Genomic DNA, 20,999 nt, shown 5'->3' on the forward strand with positions numbered 1-20,999 from the left:
AAAGTTTTAATATTTAAATTTTTAGGAAGAAAGTAAAAACAAAGGAAGAAATGGCAAGTAAATAAAACAAGGGAAGAACAGAGTGAAGAAAGAAAAAAGGCGGTATGCTTCTGAGAAAGTTCAATTATTGACTTTGAATCCAATATATTAAACATATCACACATGTTACTGATTACAGACATAATAAAGCAATGACTCACCTCATCGTTCAGCTGCTCTCAGCAGTTTTCTGAATATAAATCTCTGTTTTCTGCTCTTTATGTGAGCTGCTGCTTTGGCTGCAGCATCATAAAATCATTAATGTTCAACCTTGATGCTGCTGTAAACAGTTTAATGTTGAGCATTAGATTTGGACTTTTGTTTTCCTTTAATAGAAACCTACAGCCACACGTCTGTCACACTAAGAAAAGGAGCAAGACAACCTGGTCTCTCTGGATTTTTCCAAGAAGTCAAGACCAACAAATCCCAAGTGGAGTCCAGGTCCTAAACTTTGATTCTTGACTCTTAAACAAGTGATTACTCTCCTTCACTAAATCTGATTTAAATGATCTAAGCAGAAGAGAGACAGTTGGTTTAGAGTCTTTATTTACTGTATATAGCACTTTTCATACAAACCATGCAGCAACAAGTGCTGTACATAATAAAATCATCAAACAAAACTAACAATACCATCACCAAACAAAACAAGGACGCACAGGACACAAACAAAGTCATGTGTGGAACTTCTTCATTTCTGAGCACAACGATCTTGGTTTGTGATGTGTGTGTGAAGACGCCACCACAAACCCTGTCAAACACCTGAGATGTGATCGCAGGACACAGTGTCACCTCAGAGTTACTGGATGTGACCTATCGGCTGTGTTTGTGGTGTTGGTGCCTTTGGGAGGATTTTTTTAATGCAAATATTGAACAATTAATATTGTGGTTAACTGATTAACAGAATGTGAGGAAGTCTGTGCTTCTGCCTTTTGAGGTGTTAAAAATTCATTCATTCTAATTCATTCATATTTTAGCTCCAACTACCACATATCAGAGACTGTGCTCACCATACATGGTTTGTTACTTAGCTCGTTAACTAGCAAATTTGGCTGGAAATGAATTAGTCTTGGGTTCGCCTTTAGCAAGATGCCTGGAGGCTCAGCTGTGCTAACGATGCGAACAGGAGAGTATGCTTGCCACAATTATTCAGTGTTTTATAGGAAGCCTGATTCAGATGCTGACGCGTCAATTAACATGCAACTTCTACGTTTCTTGGTCTGTGGGTCATCTTCTTTTGATCTGTTGAAAGTGCTAAATGCTGAACTGAATGTATTTTTCTTTTCTAAGAAAGAGTCTGATGTCTGATGTCTACTTATTATTTCCCTTCTCTAAACATATGAAGCTTTTGTACAAAGTATCGGTATCGTATCGGTCCAGGTGATATCAGCCTGGGTATTATGTGGTATTGGATCAGAAAGGAAATCAGTGGTATCACATCACGAGGTGATCTGAAGGAGGCGGAGTCTGTGGCTCTCACCTGCTCAGCTTTTCCTCCCTGTCCACACATGATGGATACAGCATCACCTGCTCTGCCAGGTGTCCTGAGGGTGAAGGAGGAGACGTCAAGACAGCAAAGAATAAACTGTATCTCAGTGTTTCATGTCAGACCAGTGTCTGTTGGTGGATCCTGTCAGAACATGAAGATTCATCAGATGTCAGTTACTTTCCCCTCAAGGATTTCATGTGGGGCCTGATGCTCCTCTTCTCTCTGACGTCTTTGTTCCTGATGCCTCCAGAGACGCCTCAGCATCCATCAGTCCACCAGGTTTGGTGTCAGCATGTCGCTGGGTGAAGCTGACCTGCTCCAGCAGATCCAAGCCTCCTATCAGCTGCTTCACCTGGTTCAAGAAGAGCACAGATGGAGCCATCATCTATCTGAAGGAGGCTTTTACAGTTTCAGGGCCACAGATGAAGGAGTTAATTACTGTGTGGCCACCAGTGATGTTGGTGAACAAACATCCCCATTGATTCTTCTCACTATTAAAGGTAAATACTGAACTGAACTGAACAATGTAAGTAAAGAGCAGAGGATAAAATGAGTCAGAGTTTCATCTCAGACGTCATTTAATGTTGTTTTATGGGGATGATGATGATTTTTTTAAAAAAAGGTCTGACCTCTGACCCTCCATGAGGAGAGATCAACATGATTTTCCCATGAAGATAAATAAGGTGTCACATTATTAGTACAGTCTTCATGATGGTGAAATGCTGCAGTTCAGGGATAAAAAGTCAAATAAAACCCCGTCTTTGGAGAGAGCACAGTGGTTTATAACTGATGGTTTCCTGACTCTCCTCAAAGGCTCAGACCTGCTAACATGTTCAGCTACATAACAGCTTTATAAAGTGGTTCAAGGTTCAATTTATTCCTCCATGAAAACACAGATTGCTGATTACAAAACACTAGAAATAAATACCCATAAACTCAATTATAATTAGATGATTATAAGTCATATTAATATGAAAAATTATAGATGAAAACAGCATAAAATTATTTTCCAAACAAGTCATGAGAAACAGACGTCATGTTCACTATAACTGAACAACATATACTGTGCTCTTTATTCTACCTTCATTTCTCAGTCTGTGTTTCTACTTGTTAGTTTGACACTTAGAGGAAAGTGGAGTTTCTCTCCAGATGAAAGTGGTTTTACTTTCTTTAAAGATGACCTCAGATTTGGGGGAATCATATTTTTTCTGCTCTGTTTCTTTGTTAAAATGTGCATGCAGTTGGACTTACCTCCAGTACTTGCAATAGATTCCTTCATGAAAACAGGATCTAATAGCTTGGGTGAAGTTTCCTGCTTTGTCGATCAAGGTCCAGTTTGTTTGGAGATCAAGGAGAAGAGGAGGGGATCCAGTATTTTACTCACTGATGGCGGACTGTACACGGAACCATGCATTTTCAGTTCACTGCTGCCATCATGTTTTTGTCGTCTGTATTTAAAGCAGCGACGGCGGGATTTCTGCCCAGTCCCTGTATGAGAGCCCTGGATAAATGCAGGTAGCTAAGCTGTGGTCTGGTTTTTCCCTGCACGACCTGTTTCCTGTTCTGACTTCCAATATTGTTACAGGTACGTGCAGTGTCTGCATTTATATGTTCCCCAGTCTCATTTTCTTACACTGTTCTTCATATTCTCATGGACACACAGAGTAAACCACAAACATGAAACAAGAGTCCAGAAAAATAACAACTGCAAGTGAAACAAAATCCATAAACTTTGGCTGAGAGTGAAAGAAAGTTAAAGGTTCATAAAATACAGCAAAAATCCATAAACTTCAGCAAAAAGTGAAGGTTGACGATCAGCAGCACTTGAAGTTCAAGTTAGTAATAAACTCTAATCATAAATATACACTTCATTCATTTGAAAGCAATTTTTCACTAAATAAAAGGCCTAAATGTCACATATGTAATTCCTGTGCCCAGGGACAGTTAAGTCTGTATTAGAAACATGCACCACTCTGTCCTGAAGCCAGAAATCCAGAGAATCCTCAAATCAGGGTCCTCTGTGGACAAGACAAAGGACACTGACCAAGTATCAGTGGATGTTCCTTAAAAATAAATGTATTAAGTGACAAATGAAATGGTGGAAAGCAGGGACTGCATCACTCTTTTTATGGAACTCTCCACATTAAGAGCTGTTGAGTATAAATGATGAACTATTGCAGCAGAAAAGCATACTCTGCAAACATAGACTTGCTTGCAAATGTCATATTTCAGGTTTAATCTCATCAGTCTGTTACGTTATACAGCTGAAATTACTTTTAGCCAAACAGGAGAAATGAGTCACCTCACTAAACCCATAATCTACAGCATCAGAGCCCCATTCATTATCACAGAACATCACACATTTTAAGGTTCTCCCTAACTTCAGAGGAGAGAGCTGCTTGTAAAGCATTTGAACGCACATCACACAAAGCAACACAGTGAGTTCACCAGTGCTAAGGAGAAGAAACAGGACCAACTGCAGCAGAGATAAATTCCACAAAGACGAGCACCCACTTTAAGTTTTTTTTTTTTTTTTTACAGGAGTTATTTCTTTATTTATTCCTTTTTTATTTCCTTTTTAAGTTGCTGACTGTTTTATACTATTATTGTACTTGTATCTGATTGGTACTCGCTATTGGTCGATACAGAAGTTCAGGTATTAGGATACGGACGGAAAAATATGTTGGAACATCTCTAATTATTTCAGGTCCTGTTCTAATAGTATAAATCTACAGATAAGGGGTCAATCCATCACTGATGATTACAGTGTTCAGTTGTCTTCACTTCAGCTGTGTGTGTTCCCATAACCAGGATGTAGGAAGAACTCTGCATCACCTGTGTTTGGTTTGTTTTCTGATGATTTTATTTTTAGTTGTACAAAAAAGAAAATGAAAATCAAACCACTGTTTAAATTTTGCTGCTCCCCTTTTTGACCATGGAAAAGAAAAACATCTTGTATTTCAGTTTTATTTTTTGTATTCTAACATGAAAAGGCCACAGCATGTGACTCACATCATTGTCATACTCATCACTTGTTATTAGACTTGGTGTAACCTACTAACAGTCTCCACAATGCAAAAAGGGACATTAATGGTAGCCTATATAAAAATGACCCTCCTGTATGTGGGCTGTACTACTTACCATCACAATTAATTCCCATATAATTACAGACCAACCCCCTTTATTCTGCTTCAATTTCACTCTGTAATTACCCAATATTTTACAGTACTTCCCAGTAATTATACTGTGACAACTTGATACTTGATACAACTCATGATACTGATGTCACTGATTTTACTTGACGTTTTTTTCTGAGATTTCTGACATTACTGTGAAATTACAACATAATTAATGGTCAGTGAATTAAAGATTTACCAACAAAACATACACTGTTCAAGGTGGATATTTTCAGTGCTTTCAGTCCTTCTCTTATTTCAGACATTACTTTTCCAGTTGAAATATTATATTTGTTGTGTTGATATTAAAGTGCCATTCCTACTAGTGACCAATAGATGGGGCTGGTGATGGTGAGTCATGTAACTTGCACTTCCTGTGGCGGGTCGGGGTACGGTTTTTTAGGAAAAGTTAAATAAACGTTGGAGCTAAGGAGCTCATGAAAGACAATGAGAGTCTCATCATTTGTAAAGATGAACAAGACATGGTACCAGGAGTGAAAGGCAGGCAAGCATCATTTTAACTCGAGATGGAGACTTTGAGGCCACCGGAGGGACTGAAACTGGTGGGAAATGTCGACAGCAGCCATTGGACCGGACTCAAAACCCGACGCCAGGAGAATCGCGCTGCTGCTCACAGTAGCGGCTCCTGAGGCCACTGAAGTCTGCAATAGGTTGGAGTCTGCAGCGCCTGAAGACAGAGGTAAATACGACGTGGTGATGGAGAAGCTCCAGGCACATTGCTCGCCAAGAAAAAACACAGTATATGAGAGATAGGTGTTCCGGTCGAGGATGCAACAGCCTGAAGAGACTTTGGATTGCTTTGTGACTGATTTAAAACTAAAGGTGCAATCATGTGATTTCGGGGATCTGAAGGACTCCATGATCCGGGATCACATCGTGTACGGGATCTATGATGAGCGGACCAGGGAGCGGCTGCTCCGGGAGGAGGCGGAGAGACGGTGCCAACAGCACGCAGACATCCAGAGAGACGGGCCTCACTGCCGGACATGGGAATGTAAAGGTAGCGGTGGTCAAAAACAAAATGAAAAGATTCACGCCACAAAAGAAAAGCACAGAAGATGCGAGCTGCTCCTGCAGGCGCTGTGGTGACAGGCAGCAGCCCCGCAGTGTCCTGCGTGTGGCAGGAAGGGTTCAAAATGCAATGGAAAAAATCATTTTGCAAAACAGTGTCTTTCTAAAGGCAAGCCCAAATCAGTGCGGTTAGTGGAAGAGACTGAGCTGAGTGAGACTTTCTTTGTCCGGATGGTGTCATGTGATAATACACAAACAGCAGGAGGACACAGAGGAAAATGACAAGTGCTCAGAAAAAGGAGACACGTGGCTTGTGTCACTTCAGATAAATGGAGCTATAGTAGCACTAAGGATTGACACAGGTGCACAAGCAAACCTGATCAGCATGACAGAAATCAGTGCTATGAAAGAAAAGCCCAAAATAATAAAGAAAAGAGTGCCACTGAAGGACTACAACGGAAAAGACACTGAAAGCAAAGGTCAGTGCAGACTAAAAGTAACAGTGAAGAATAAAACTTACAATGTGCTGTTTTCAGTCGTACCTGAGGGCTGTGAGTCACTGCTGGGCGGAGCTGCATCAAAGACATTGAACCGGGTGAGGAGAGTGCACCACATGAACTGTTCAGAAGCAATAAGTGTGCACTCATGCACAGTTGACTCCATTGTGCAGCGTTATGATGATGTCTTCAAAGGATTGGGATGCTTGTCATACACATACAAAATCCAACTAAAAGACGATGCACAACCAGTAATTCATGCGCCACGGAGAGTTCCAGCTTCACTTTGAGAGCGTCCAAAAAAAGAACTGGACAGGATGTCTCAGCTCCAAGTCCTCACAAAAGTGGAGGAACCTACTGAGTGGGTAAACTCAATGGTGTACGTGGATAAAAAGAATAAAAACAATTCAGCTGAGAATATGCATGGATCCTGGAGATTTAAACAAGAACATAAAACGTGAGCACTACCAGATACCAAAGCGTGAGGAGACTGCAAGTGAAATGGCAGGAGCCAAATACTTCTCAAAGCTTGATGCAGCGCAGGGATTCTGGCTAATCAAGTTGGATGAGGAAAGTTCAAGATACTGCACTTTCAATACACCTTATGGCAGATACAGGTTTCTCAGAATGCCATTTGGCATAATCTCAGCTTCTGAGATTTTTCACCGTGCCATGGACAACATGTTGGAAGGACTAGAAGGGGTCCACTGTTATGTCGATGACGTCGTCGTCTGGGGTTCAACCCTTCAAGAACATAATGAGAGACTGAACAAAGTGCTCCAAAGAGTACGTGAAAATGGACTGAGACTAAACCGTGCAAAGTGCCAATTTGGTGTACAAGAGATAACATTTTTGGGTGATAAACTGTCTGCTCAGGGCATTGAACCTGATGAAAGGAAGATAAAAGCCATCCTAGGCATGCCACGCCCTACTGACAAAAAAGGTGTTTAGAGTGATGGGCATGATAAACTTTGTTGGAAAGTTTATACCAAACTTGTCAGTGAGAATGTCAGCACTGAGAGAGCTCCTTCATGATTCCACAGAATTTTAATGGACAGAGAGGAATGAGAGTGAGTGGAATGCATTAAAGACCACACTGACAACTGTTCCTGTGTTGGCTTATTACGATCCAACCAAGAGACTGAAAATTTCCACAGATGCTTCAAAGGACGGGCTTGGTGCTGTCTTGTTACAGGCAGAAGGAGAAGGCTGGAAGCCAGTAGCATATGCTTCCAGATCCATGACCAGGACTGAAAGCAGATACGCTCAAATTGAAAAAGAGTGTCTTGGACTGACTTATGGACTGGAAATATTTCATTGTTATGCATATGGACTTCCCACTTTCACAGTTGAAACAGATCACCGTCCTCTTGTGTCGATCATCAAGAAAAGCCTGAATGAGATGTCGCCGAGGATTCAGCGCCTCATCATGAAAATGCAAAGGTATGACTTCGAGTTGATATACACACCTGGCAAGCATCTAGTGTTAGCCGATGCACTGTCACGAGCTCCTGAGATGAGTCCTGTGAGTTCCACTGAAAAAGAAGTAGAAAATCATGTGAACATGATAGTTGAGTCTCTGCCAGTGTCAGATGCTAAATCAAAGCAAATAAGTGAGGAGACTGCGAAAGACAAGGAGCTGCAAGCTGTGATAGAACACCTCCAAACTGGCTGGCACAGAGGGTCCTGTCCAAAGTACTATCACATCAGATCTGAGCTAAGTGTGGCAAATGGACTGTTATTAAGAGACAATCGGATTGTCATTCCACACAGCATGAGACTGGAAATACTAGAGAAACTACATGAGGGACACCTGGGAATTGAAAAATGTAAAAGGAGATCCAGAGACTCTGTATACTGGCATGGCATAAACAAGGACATTGAAAGCATGATAGGAAAATGTGAAACATGCAAAAGGCACCAGAGCAAGCAGGCAAAGGAACCAGTGATGATTCCTGATCTTCCTACTGAACCCTGGAAGAAAGTAGGAACAGATTTGTTTCATGGTAATGGGAAAGATTATGTGTTAGTTATTGATTACTATTCCAATTTCCCAGAAATTGCTCTGCTCCCAAGTGCAACTGCCAACAGTGTCATTACTCATGTAAAGTCCATATTCACTAGGCATGGAATACCAGAGACTGTAGTTAGTGACAATGGTCCGTGTTATAGCTGCAATGAATGGCGGCAGTTTGCAGAACAATATGGTTCCCATCATGTCACATCCAGTCCACAGCATGCACAGGCAGACGGCAAAGCTGAAAAGGGAGTGCACATCATTAAGCAGCTTTTGAAGAAGGCCACAGACAGTAAGTCAGATCCATATTTAGCTCTGCTGAGCTACAGGTCTGCCCCCTTTGACTGTGGTTTCTCCCCAGCAGAACTTTTGATGAATCGCAAGCTGCGCACTACACTGCCCCGCCACACAGAGAGCAAGAGGAGACCTGAGATTCAGTTGAAAATGCAGAATCTGAAATGGAAACAAAAACAGCGTTATGACAAGTCAACAAAAGCTCGCAGACCACTTGCAAAGGATGATGTAGTGAGGATCCAAGACCAGGATGCATGGAACAGGAAAGCTACAGTTCTTCAAGAAGTAGGACCACGGTCTTATGAAGTGAGAACTGAGGATGGACATGTGTTCAGAAGGAACCGTCGCAACCTTCTGAAAACCAAAGAGACTTTTCAAGAGACACTGTATGATAATGCCAAAGAAAAAAAGGACTGAACGTCAGATCAAAAGACCAGTTAAACTTGATCTTTAAATCAGCGTATTGGATGCTGAGGTTCAAAACAAAAAAAAAAAAAGATTGTATGGTTTTGAAATGTGTTTATTTGTGTATAAGAGCTTGGTATTAATTGAAAATATGGTGAACAGTCAAAAACAAAAACAAGCTAGAGATAACAGTTTACAAGAACTTGATATAGAAATGAAAATGTTATTGTTGTTGCAATAATTCTGATGTATCGTAATGGTATTACGTAAGTGTGTTAAGGCATATGTTTTCTTATGCTCATAGTTGATAACTTCAAAGAAAGGGGGATGTGTCTATATTAAAGTGCCATTCCTACTAGTGACCAATAGATGGGGCTGGTGATGGTGAGTCATGTAACTTGCACTTCCTGTGGCGGGTCGGGGGTACGGTTTTTTTAGGAAAAGTTAAATAAACGTTGGAGCTAAGGAGCTCATGAAAGACAATGAGAGTCTCATCATTTGTAAAGATGAACAAGACATTTGTCATGGGCGTAGATCTGGGTATGGACAGTAGGGACATGTCCCTGCCAGTGTCAAAGTGCTGCTGAATTGTCTTGTCTACTGATGTGTCTGTTGCTGACGTCTTTTATGTTACATTATGAGAAGTGTAATTAAATCTTCAGTTAATTATGAAACTGTGGACAAATGTAGTTTAGATGATGAATGAGAAGCACTGTGTAAGAAAGAACAATTCTCTTTAGAGCCTCATTTATGCCCCAGACACATCCATGATACATGGCAGTTTGTACAACACACAACAGAGTCAGTTCAAACAGAGGAGCTCACCACCTACACGGTTTTATACATTTATTGTCCTTTTTCTTGAAAATGCATCAGCCCAAGATTTCTGTTCATTTCAAAACAATGTAAAATATCGGTTTAAAATCAGAGAAAATCATGATACACGTCCAGTTTCAGGCAAGTTTAATCAGCAGACACATTGTTCATGTGCACGTTTAAATGAATAGAGACAATAAAGAGGAAGAGAACAAGAAATGACCAACACCAAAGATAAAACCAAACCTACACCTTTGATATTAGTACAATTTACAACAAAACTTAACTATTACATAATGTTGAAGCATTGAATCCACTGATCCCCAGTGAGTATATACCAAGTAAATATCTGTAAAAATGTAGTTGTCTATGTTCATGTATGTATTTATTGCATCTGTGTCTTCTTATTCCACCTCAGCTTCACTCAGACTTCATCAGCTTTTCCCTAAATTTGGATTTTCTAGCCCCTGTAACTTCCAAATAGTGATAACAATGAGCAGTAAACCCAACTCCAGGCTTCAAAAGCTTCTTTTAGGAGTCCTGGTGGCTTCAATGGTGCTTTGTCCATTTCTTTCTATGTTCTAATAGAAGGTAAAGACAAGGAGCCCAAGCAGCAGGTGAATTATGCCACTGCTGGCAGTTATTGTTGTGACAGAATTACAGAAGCTGGTCTCACAGCAGCTTGTTTCAACGGTGATGTTGCTTTGCATTTCAATTAAGTCTTCCAGGTCGGCAAAAACTGCACATACGTTCCTAGATGCACAGCCAAAGGCAGAAGCACTGTTGGACCTAACCATCACTGTAGATAAAAAAAAATCACTGTTATTGAACAAATAACATTATCAGTTAATTAATTCCAGGGAGAGTTCTTCAGATCCTCTGAGGCTCCACCTCATCACAAATCCCAATTTAACCCCTGGTTCCTCAAGTCTGTGCTCCTGTGCACTGAGCAAATTGAGACAATGAAGGTAAATATAAGTAGCACGAGCAGCTAACTATCTAGCTTGTTAATATACTTTACTTTCTGAATTAGATTGTCAAATATCTATGGATGGAATCTAATGTTAGCTATTTTCTACCTTTTGCTTTAAGTTACAGTTTAGCTCACTAATTTGAGCTAGTTTCTACCTACCTATCAATCTATCTTCAATCTATTTTATAACAGCCTCTCAGAAATGAAAGAGTTTTACCTGGTTCAGTAATTGAACAGTATAATTTTGAGGAACTTAACTTGAGTATTTCCATTTTATGATACTTTATACTCTGTACTCGGTCCCTTTTGTACCACCTCAGCTATGCCCTTAGCATGGCCCATCTACACTCTCCTTCCACTGTTGCAGGTTTTAATTTGTTTACCTGAAACCTACTTTTTATTTGATCTCTCAAGTTACACTTGGACCGAAAACCAGCCAGTATTTTGGCTTATTTTTGCTGCCAATCAGAAGAGAGGTTCTTAAAAATACAAATTTATCTTCTTATGAATATCAACACTTCAAATAAATCACTGGAGGAGTGTAAAATATGGGCCCTTTGAACTATACAACATGAAGACTCACAATGGTATTGAAAGCAGCGGTCCTCCACTCCCATACACTGTATTGGAGTGGTGCATTCAGTGTCGTTAACTGAGTCACAGGAGAAACACTGTAGGCTGTTCTTTGACTGAGGGCCCGGGACTGAAAGTGTCACAAAATGAAAACAGAGGATGTCAGAAGACAGATTCAAATATTCTTCTCTTATATATATCATTCTGTATTTAATAAGACTGTCGTCCATCTGTACTTACAAGGTAGAGTTTCGTTGTTGCAGTTATCTGTGTTGCAGCAGTAAGCAGACATAACTTCACGTAAAACACCCACGTTCAGTGAAAATGTCTCGTTGCCTACGGCTGGACACAGGGAGGACGATGCACACGACTTGCTGATTATCTGTACTGTGGTTCCAGATGAAGTGACTACAGAGACAAAGAAAAGTTTGTTAATATTGACATTGATAATATTGATTGATATATAACTTTAAAGTACATGTATTTCATTAATAAGTAATAGACGACATGAAGAAAAGACCTTGAGAGGAAGCAGTAATACACATCGTCGTCTCTGAGGAGCATGTGCGTGGTACTGTGCTTGAGCACTGCTGATCTGTGCAGGTCTGACAAACGAGTGCTTCAGCTGCAATTGAGACAAAAACAGTGAAGTGATGATCACAGAACAAATGTCAAATCAAATATGGGACATCTTTAGGGTAAATGGTTTATAAAGGTGCAAAAATCTTCTAATTGTTGTTCCAAAATATTTGAAGACATCATAGTTGTAATGGCTAAAATGATTTAAACTGTCTGATATACACTGTTAGACTAATTATTTAGGTTTCCTATTTACTGTACTGTAGCATGTGAACTTTCTCTCTGGGGATCAATAAAGTCTTAGTTCTGATTATTAAAACTATAATGATCTGCTATTATTTAGTTTGTATTCCTCTATAAAATGGTTCTGGTGAGATTTAGAACTTCTTCAATGTTTTAAATTAGGTGGTGTATCACCTGCAGAAACTCTAATGTAAGAATCAGTGATGTTACCTGTGCTGCAGAGCGCCCAGATGAGAGTGAGAGAGAGGATCAGCTTCATCATGATGAACAGGTGAGTTCTGCAGATCAGGTTCCCTTGATGGTGACACTGCACCTTATCAGCCCTGCTACACTTTATATACTCTACTGGTGCTAGTAAATTTATGACAGATAAAAACCTCACACATTGGCTGCATTCCCATGTTTACAGCATGATAATTCAGATTGTCAACCCCTCTTTTGTTTGGTGGAAAAACAATTTCACACTTCCCATACCCATTTGTGCAGAACCAGAACCAAAAGTACAAAGTTTGAATATTTAAATTTCACAGACTCCAGATAAGAATTACTTTGTTTTGTGGTTTGTTGATGCTTCCTTTTTTGTTCCTAAAGTTCAGTTTTCTACTTCTCTAGTTTGTATTATTTTTTTATGTATTTCAATGTCACACATTTAATATTTAGTCTGTTTTCACCGCAGTAACTGTTTGTGTGTGGTTCAGTCCAGGTATAATACTGTGACTCATGTAGGTGTGTGAGACAGAATAAAGCAGTCCAACATGTTGCTGGTTTTCATGACTTGAGTCAAATCTGAAACACAGCAACCAGCCATTCTCACGCTCTAATGAGACGACAGGCAGCTTTTGATATGAACACAGTAAACCCATGTTCAACAGTCCTGTAACACACTGGGGGAAGCACACATGTGCAGTGTAGGCCTTCTAGACCTTACATAACAGAATTTTAAATGTTATATTTAATCTCTTTTATTTAATGATAATTCTCATTTTCTATCCTGTTATATATCTTATTTTTTGCTTCAGAAATGAAGGTTTCTGTCCTAAAGCCATGACAATAGAGTCCAGCACTCTGGTCCCCACAAAGCTGTTGGGATCCCACAAGTACGGTGGGCTCCCAGTTTTGGACCTCAGACACAGACACGCACACACACACCTTGACAAATATGTTTTCCTGTGAACTTTGGTTCATGCTGTTAATTTTACTGTATGATGTCTGAATTTCTCTAATGAAACTTACTGATGTCAGAATAAAATGGTTCCTGAACAATGTGCCGTTTACAGTAATATGTTGTAACTCTTGGGTGACAGCAAGGACAGAATTAAAGTAACTGTAGTGGTATTTTTATTGAAATCAGTGCCACACTGCTGCACCAGGCCCAGCAGAAGTGTTGAGATGGACCGCACTGCCTCCAGGTAATGATCGCAGATGATCAGCTGCACAGGTGGGACCCAGATCTCCAGATGCTGCATTCAAGAGCAGCCTGCAGATTTATGAAGCTACTATCTGGAATCCGCTTTATAAAGTCCTGTTGTTTTATTGTTCTTCTTAAAGTTGGCAAAGTAAAGTAGTGATACCAACTGGATAAAATAAACCAGCTTAACTAGGTCAATAGTCAGTGGTTTCTGGCCAATGTGACCATTTTCCAATCAGCCTCCTCAGTTTGCTCTGTGTTTTTTTCTCTTAAAAAGAGAAAAAAACCACTGAACAAACCAAACAGGTCAGTGATCCCAGCAACCACATACACAGAGAGGAGGCTCTGTGAAGAGAACTGGTTACAGAGAGGGGAGGGCAGTGAGTGTTCTCACACCTGTGGAGGGATGTGGTTTACTGAAACAGAACAGCTGACCACAAGGCCTGTTCCAAAATGAAAATGCATGAAAGTCTCTCTGTTGTTGTAACTTCTGGGCACAAGACAAGAATCACTCCAGCAAGTTGTCAGACTGCAGATAAAGTGTAATAATAATCATAATCATAACAACTTCTGAACTATGCTCCAAAGGAAATAACAAAATAAATCTGCAGCAGCAACAGTAAATAAAAGTATAGTGAATAAAATGTAATAAATACAAGAGAAAGAACTGGATAAAACTGGATGAACATTAAGAAAAACTTGTGTCAAGTGATTTTAAAGATGTTACTCAGAGTGTTTACAACCACTATAGACAATCAGTTCCACCAACAAGTCATAAACCATAAACCTTCATTTTAACATTTTTATTTCATGCATTTCCTTATTTTGTTTTGAGATGCAGATGAAGAAGCTGAGGCACGTTGGTTTTCCAAAGCTGAAATTAAGAGAAGACATTTCCTGTGACACAGACTCACTTTATAAAGAGCTGCTCCTCTGAAGAACCAGTAATCTGCACATTCACTCATCATGATGAAGATGATTCTGTCTCTCGCTCTCAGCTGGATGCTCTCCAGCACAGGTAACTACTCACCTTTAACTCAGGATTTATGCAGGTATGAGGTTTTTAAATCATGTAGTACTGGTTGGAATTGAAGCAGAAGTGGTTTTATTAATTATAAATCATATGTCTTCCAGCACCAAAGACGCTGCACACTTTTCTGAGGTTGTTGTAACTTCATGTGAAACATGAGCCTCACTTTTCACCCACAGAACCTTAATGCTGTAGATTACAAGCTGCAAATGACCGTTTAGATATTTTGCACATACGTGGTGTCATGAAGACACTTACTTGGGAGCTACTGACAGGTTCAATGAACAGGGGATAAAGGTTTGTGTTAAGGGGCAACCTAAGTTCTTCTACAGTTTACTGGTACATATTAAATAATTAGAGGGTACAAATTGGAAACTGGGGACAAATAGACTGAGTCATGTCATAAAAAGAAGCCAAACTACAGGACATGTAGCTGTCTCATATAAAGGCTTCCAACCTCAGACCTCCAGGTGATCAAACGAGCATCTATTTTAACACTGAGCTGGAAACTTTTTGTTTTCAGGGTGTTTATTGTCTGTATCTGGTCATTATACTGGAAAATGTGACATATTACAGTCCACACTTTATTCTTAGTTTTTACCTCCTTATTCAGCAGCAACACAGTCAAACTCTGTGACTCTGAGGATGAGATGTGCACAGCGATTTCTTTTAAAGGTAAAAAGTATCTGATGTTTCCTCAAATCATTTACTTATGAAATATTAAATGAGAGTTTATTGGTTCATGTGTTTTCCATCCACATTAAAGAAATTCTGCTTTAACTTTATAGCATCTTCACCTGGAGAACCAACATCACAAACAGTCAAAATGTCCTGTGTCCCGCCTTCTTTCTGCAGTCTGAATGGTCAGACAACAAAATTCAGTAATGGTATCATGAGCGTTGCTGTGTCTGTTCTTTGCTGCAACACAGATGGCTGCAACAACCAAACTTTGTCTTGTAAGTAGAAGAAAGAAGAACAAACTAGAACATCTTTTGTCATTTGTCACTGTCTCATAAAGTTTCTGGGATCTCTCCCGTTCAGTTTCAGACCAGGTTCCAGACAGAAGAAAGAACGGGCTGCAGTGTTTCAGCTGCATTAATCCCTATCATGCTGCCTGTAACCACACAGTGGAGTGTGTGGGTCTGGAGAACCGCTGCAGTAGAGTATCTGGTGAGCTGCACATTGATCACACACTGGCCCACAAGACATGTCACTGATTCCTTCCTTGTAATTTCCTCTTCCTGAGATTGTTTTAAAAGTTAGTTCAAAACTGAGATAACAGCAGTGATTTTGTCGTCCACAGTGACAGATGGCTACTTCACTTACCATTATCATGGCTGTGTGTCTGCAAATGTGTGTGGACTTCTTCCTCAGCTGAAAAGTGGATCTGCTTTGATTGAACATCTTAACTTTGTCGGTGAACCAACGTGCTGTGGAAGCAGCTTCTGTGATTCAGCCTGGAGCGTCACTCTGAGTGTCTCCCCTCTGCTGCTGGGTCTCACTGCTCTGATTGTAACTTCCTGTTAGAGCAAAGACCAGAGTGTAATACAGCTGAGAGGTAAAGTGCAAACAAACAAGTTCAACAACACTGTTAGTCAGAGCAGGACTGTTACATTTACCTAATTAGTGTGTTCTGGCAAAAGTTGCTGTATAGTGTGTGTTAGACAGCTGCATCATTTCCTTAACCCTGTGACTGTAGTGACATAAATACACGATATTGCCAAAGGTATTCGCTCACCTGCCTTGACTCGCATATGAACTTAAGTGACATCCCATTCTTAATCCATAGGGTTTAATATGACGTTGGTCCACCCTTTGCAGCTGTAACAGCTTCAACTCTTCTGGGAAGGCTTTCCGCAAGGTTCAGGTGTGTTTATGGGAATTTGTGACCACTCTTCCAGAAGCGCATTTGTGAGGTCACACACTGATGTTGGATGAGAAGGCCTGGCTCTCAGTCTCCTCTCTAATTCATCCCAGAGGTGTTCTATCGGGTTGAGGTCAGGACTGTCAAGTTCATTCACACCCAACTCTCTCATCCATGTCTTTATGGACCTTGCTTTGTTCACTGGCGTACAGTCATGTTGGAAGAGGAAGAGGCCATCTCCAAACTGTTCCCACAAAGTTGGGAGCATGGAATTGTCCAAAATCTCTTGGTATGCTGAAGCATTCAGAGTTCCTTTCACTGGAGGTAAGGGGCCAAGCCCAGCTCCTGAAAAACAACCCCCCTCCACCAAACTTTACACTTGGCACAATGCAGTCAGACAAGTACCGTTCTCCTGGCCACCCAGACTCGTCCATCAGATTGCCAGATGGAGAAGTGCGATTCGTCACTCCAGAGAACGCGTCTCCGTTGCTCTAGAGTCCAGTGGCGGCGTTCTTTACACCACTGCATCCGACGCTTTGCATTGCACTTGTATGGCTTGGGCGCAGCTGCTCGGCCATGGAAACCCATTCAATGAAGCTCTTTACGCACTGTTCTTGAGCTAATCTGAAGGCCACATGAAGTTTGGAGTGATTGACTCTGCAGAAAGTTGGCGACCTCTGCGCACTATGCGCCTCAGCATCCGCTGACCCCGCTCCGTCAGTTTACGTGGCCTACCACTTCATGGCTGAGTTGCTGTCGTTCCCAATTTCTTCCACTTTGTTATAACACCACTGACAGTTGACTGTGGAATATTTAGGAGCGAGGAAATTTCCCGACTAGACTTGTTGCACAGGTGACATCCTATCACAGTACCATGCTGGAATTCACTGAGCTCCTGAGAGCAACCCATTCTTTCACAAATGTTTGTAGAAACAGTCTGCATGCCTAGGTGCTTGATTTTATACACCTGTGGCCATGGAGGTGATTGGAACACCCAATTTCAATTGTTTGGATGGGTGAGTGAATACCTTTGGCAATACAGTGTATATTAAAGGTCCCATATTTTATACTTTTCTGATGTTTTATCTGAAGTGTTGATCTCCATCAGAAGATATATTTGTGGTTTTAAGAACCAAAAACCATCTCAGAGTAGTTTTACATCTCCTGTCTCAGGCTTCTCTCTGGAGCTCTAGTAACAACAGGTCAGTCAGCCAATCAGAAGAGAGGATCTGAGCCTCTGAGACCTGTTTTATAATCAAAAACACATGAACATCTGCCTTTATACAACATGGGACCTTTACGTTTGTTTTTATATCACGTGTGGTGAAGTAGCTCTGCACAATAACTGTATAAGTGAGTAGCAAAGACTTTAGAAGTGAAAGTAGCTGTCAAAATAAAATGAAAATATAATGTAGGAATGAAGAAAATAAAAAATAGTTAGTTTTTTTTATCTCTTACCTATGTAATGATCTTCCCCTCATTGTGGTTCCCTATTACTATTTCCTGTTTTATTTTATGCGTCTATTGTAGTTTTACTTCTTGTCCTTGTGTTTTCTGTTTCACCTGTTTTCTCTTCAGAATCACCTGGCTTCCCCTCCCACTCTCTCACCTGCCCTCAGTTTTCTCCCTCTCTGTATATTTAGCTGCCATTAGATTTGTTTGCTCGTTTTGAACGACCTTCTCTGTTTTTGACCTTTGGCTGCGTCACCATCCTGTGACCTTTGTGTTTCCTTGTTGAATAAAGCACTGATCTGTACAAGCTCTGTCTTTGAGTCTGTATTGGCTTCCTTTCTGCCTGTGCTGTTGTCAGTGAAACCTTTTGGGTGACTTTATGATCATATCTCCTCGTGGTCAGGAGCGGACTGAAACAATAATGACTCCACCCAAGGCTCCCCCTGTTCACAAGTAGGCTGACCCTATTTGAAGAAGGAACTGTTCCACTGGGTTCATCTGGGAGGAAATTTATCAAGAATAAAAAATACAAACATTTGGACTGATGAACAAATATGAAAAAAATATGCTGAAATATTGATACTGTTTATAACTTGTTGCAGACAGTTGCTGATTCAACATTAACATTCATTTGGAGAGAGTTTGTCTCCACCTGGTGGATGTACGGCTCTAAAGCTGCTGAATGCTCCAATATATTCAGCAGCTGGTCTCTGACATGTGTCTGCTGTGTGGTGCTGAGAGCGATGAGACTAAACCTAGAATGGTGGAACAGAAAAGGAAACACTGAGCTGAATGATGTTCAAACAGGCACATTTTATTAACAGTCAAAAGTTCTAATGTAGAAACAAAACAAACATAATTCATCAGATCAGTCCAAACTTTGTTAAATCCTGATTGGTACACAATAATATGTGACATCACCTTTTTTCAGCAGAGCCTTTAAATTAAAGATCATTTGGATTCCCTCATGGTTTTATCCTTGTGATTTTCTTACTTTGTCTGAATTGAGGGTCTTCAGGTAGATGTTGAAGCCTCTGAGATAAATTTATGAATTGTGACTCAAACTTGTGAAATCTTTATCTCATAATTGTGAGCCCCAAATCGTACAATTAATAGATTGTTTCTCTTCTCAAAAATAAAATTCAGTTCATGGTTTGAAATCTTCCAGATTTGTATGATATCAGAGTAAAGAGTAATGAGTTTGTACAGGTTTTTCAGGCCATAAGAACCGACATCATCGGTCATCATTCTGTTTCTTTCTTTAATCCTCCCCAGGATGCTGATGCTGTTCTCTCGATAGAAAGATTGATGGGGTATCGCTGCTGCCCTCATGTGGTATTCTATCGACTTGTGGATCTCCTTATGAACAAAATGGAAATATTTTGCATAGTAGTTGTAAAGCATTGATTGATTGACTGATTGTTCTGTCGACCCTGCTGTTCTCCAGGGGACTGCCACGGTTTGAAAAGATTCTCTTTTCGTAGCAGACTGCAGCTCGCCTCTTCAGGTAGCGGTTATCTGGATGTCTTTCAAGAGCCTCCTCTGCCAAATCAATGGCCTCATCCATAGATACATAGTTTCTGTAAACTCTTAGCAATGGATCAATACCACTGTAGCTGCTAACAGGCTTATTCAAAACCCTTCTGGCCAACTCACGGGCTTCATCTTGAATTCTCTGACCTTTTGCAGCACGTGCCTCAAGGTAAAGAGCAGCAAGGTACAAGTTCTCTGGGTCGTGTTCCTTGGAAATTTTCATTTTCTCCAAGATGTCATCCCCTAGGTTTTTAAAGGGATTTACTAACGCTAACACGTGGCTGGTCTGCCACTCCACCATGTTCGGCTGCATCCTGATGGCTCTCTGGAAGCAATCTGCAGCCAGCAGCTTTTTGTCTGGGCCGAACTTCATCAGAGTCCAGGCTTTTTCAGCGTAGATCTCTGGATGGAGCTCGTCCTGCGATGGAGATGGGTATTCTTTCATCAGCTCGTCAACCTTTGACAAGCAAGCCTGACTCTCTGCTCGTTCTCCCTGATGGTAGTGCAGCCAAGCCTTGTTCCCATAGTTCACCACCAACCACGGACCCTCATCTGAGACAGCGTTTCTCATCTGGCGAAAGGCCTCTGCAGCCCTGCTGAAGAAACTCCTGGCCTCATCGATGAACCCCAGCTGGTAGTGGATGTACCCCTGCAGGTTGTAAATGTGACCCAGCCAGCTGTTTCCCTCCTCGGTGCCGATGTCCTCCAGGTTGTCCCTGAGACGGAGAAGTCTGTACCTAACGGGCTCCAGACCCCAGGTGAAGTGGCACTGCAGGGCCTCCAGTTGGGCCTCCAGTGTTGTTTCACTCTGAGCAGCACTGATGGAAAATAAAAATGAGGAACATTAAGTACAGTGACATAAAAAGCTCTGTGGTGTGCTATGACTGGATCATCTAGAGGAAGCAGGGAAGGAGCAAAGGAGTAAAGAAAGGAAAAAAGAAGCAAAGAAATAGTATAGGAAAGGAAGGAGCAGTAACTAGGCAATTAAGGAGTGAATAAGTGAGAAAGAAAAGAACAAGGGAACGAGGGGATAACTCAAGAAAGAGGTCTAAAAGGGAGAAAAGGGAGAAAAGGAAAAGAAAGAAAGAAAGAGATAGAGGAAGAACAGAGCAAAGAAACAAAAATTATGCTGTTGTAAATAGTTTAATGTTCAGCATTAGATTTGGACTTTTGTTTTCCTTTAATAGAAACCTACAGCCACACGTCTGTCACACTAAGAAAAGGCCAAGGAGCAAGACAACCTGGTCTCTCTGGATTTTTCCAAGAAGTCAAGACCAACAAATCCCAAGTGGAGTCCAGGTCCTGAACTTTGATTCTTGACTTTTAAACAAGTGATTACACAGTTGGTGTTAAAATGGACACCTGCCGCTTTAAGACTGTGGGGACTGAGCGGCCTATCACCAGCCAGCAGAGGGCGCCCTTTTCCTTCTATTCTGCTGAGCAACACAGACAGAGACCAGCTTGCTGGCAGCACATGGAACTGTGTGCTAAGAGACAACAGTTAATAGCAGTCAGACAATTTATAAGAAGTCTGTGTGCGTCCATGAAACTGTACGTTTCTCTTTAGGTTTGAGTCCCTGAC

At 40.9% G+C, this 20,999-nt stretch overlaps 3 long non-coding RNA genes and 1 pseudogene across 3 annotated transcripts in view; 1 reads left to right on the forward strand and 3 right to left on the reverse strand.

The window, feature by feature from the left end:
- LOC139626315 (uncharacterized) overlaps positions 1-20,999 on the reverse strand; it is a 53,292-nt gene that overhangs the window by 27,095 nt on the left and 5,198 nt on the right. The window lies entirely within an intron of this gene.
- LOC139626316 (uncharacterized) lies at positions 10,486-12,481 on the reverse strand. Its single transcript, XR_011692206.1, has 5 exons — positions 12,341-12,481; positions 11,829-11,933; positions 11,549-11,716; positions 11,319-11,438; positions 10,486-10,561 (listed from the first exon to the last, which is right to left on the reverse strand). It is a non-coding gene; the product is annotated as an uncharacterized lncRNA (long non-coding RNA).
- LOC139626312 (uncharacterized) lies at positions 14,835-15,787 on the forward strand. Its single transcript, XR_011692202.1, has 3 exons — positions 14,835-15,243; positions 15,357-15,524; positions 15,610-15,787. It is a non-coding gene; the product is annotated as an uncharacterized lncRNA (long non-coding RNA).
- Positions 17,693-20,243, reverse strand: LOC139626379 (interferon-induced protein with tetratricopeptide repeats 2-like; annotated as a pseudogene).

This window comes from Trachinotus anak, unplaced genomic scaffold, assembly GCF_046630095.1.
Source record: "Trachinotus anak isolate AG129_WGS33_773 ecotype Australia unplaced genomic scaffold, CSIRO_AGI_Tana_v1 ptg000010l, whole genome shotgun sequence".
Lineage (NCBI taxonomy): Eukaryota > Metazoa > Chordata > Actinopteri > Carangiformes > Carangidae > Trachinotus > Trachinotus anak.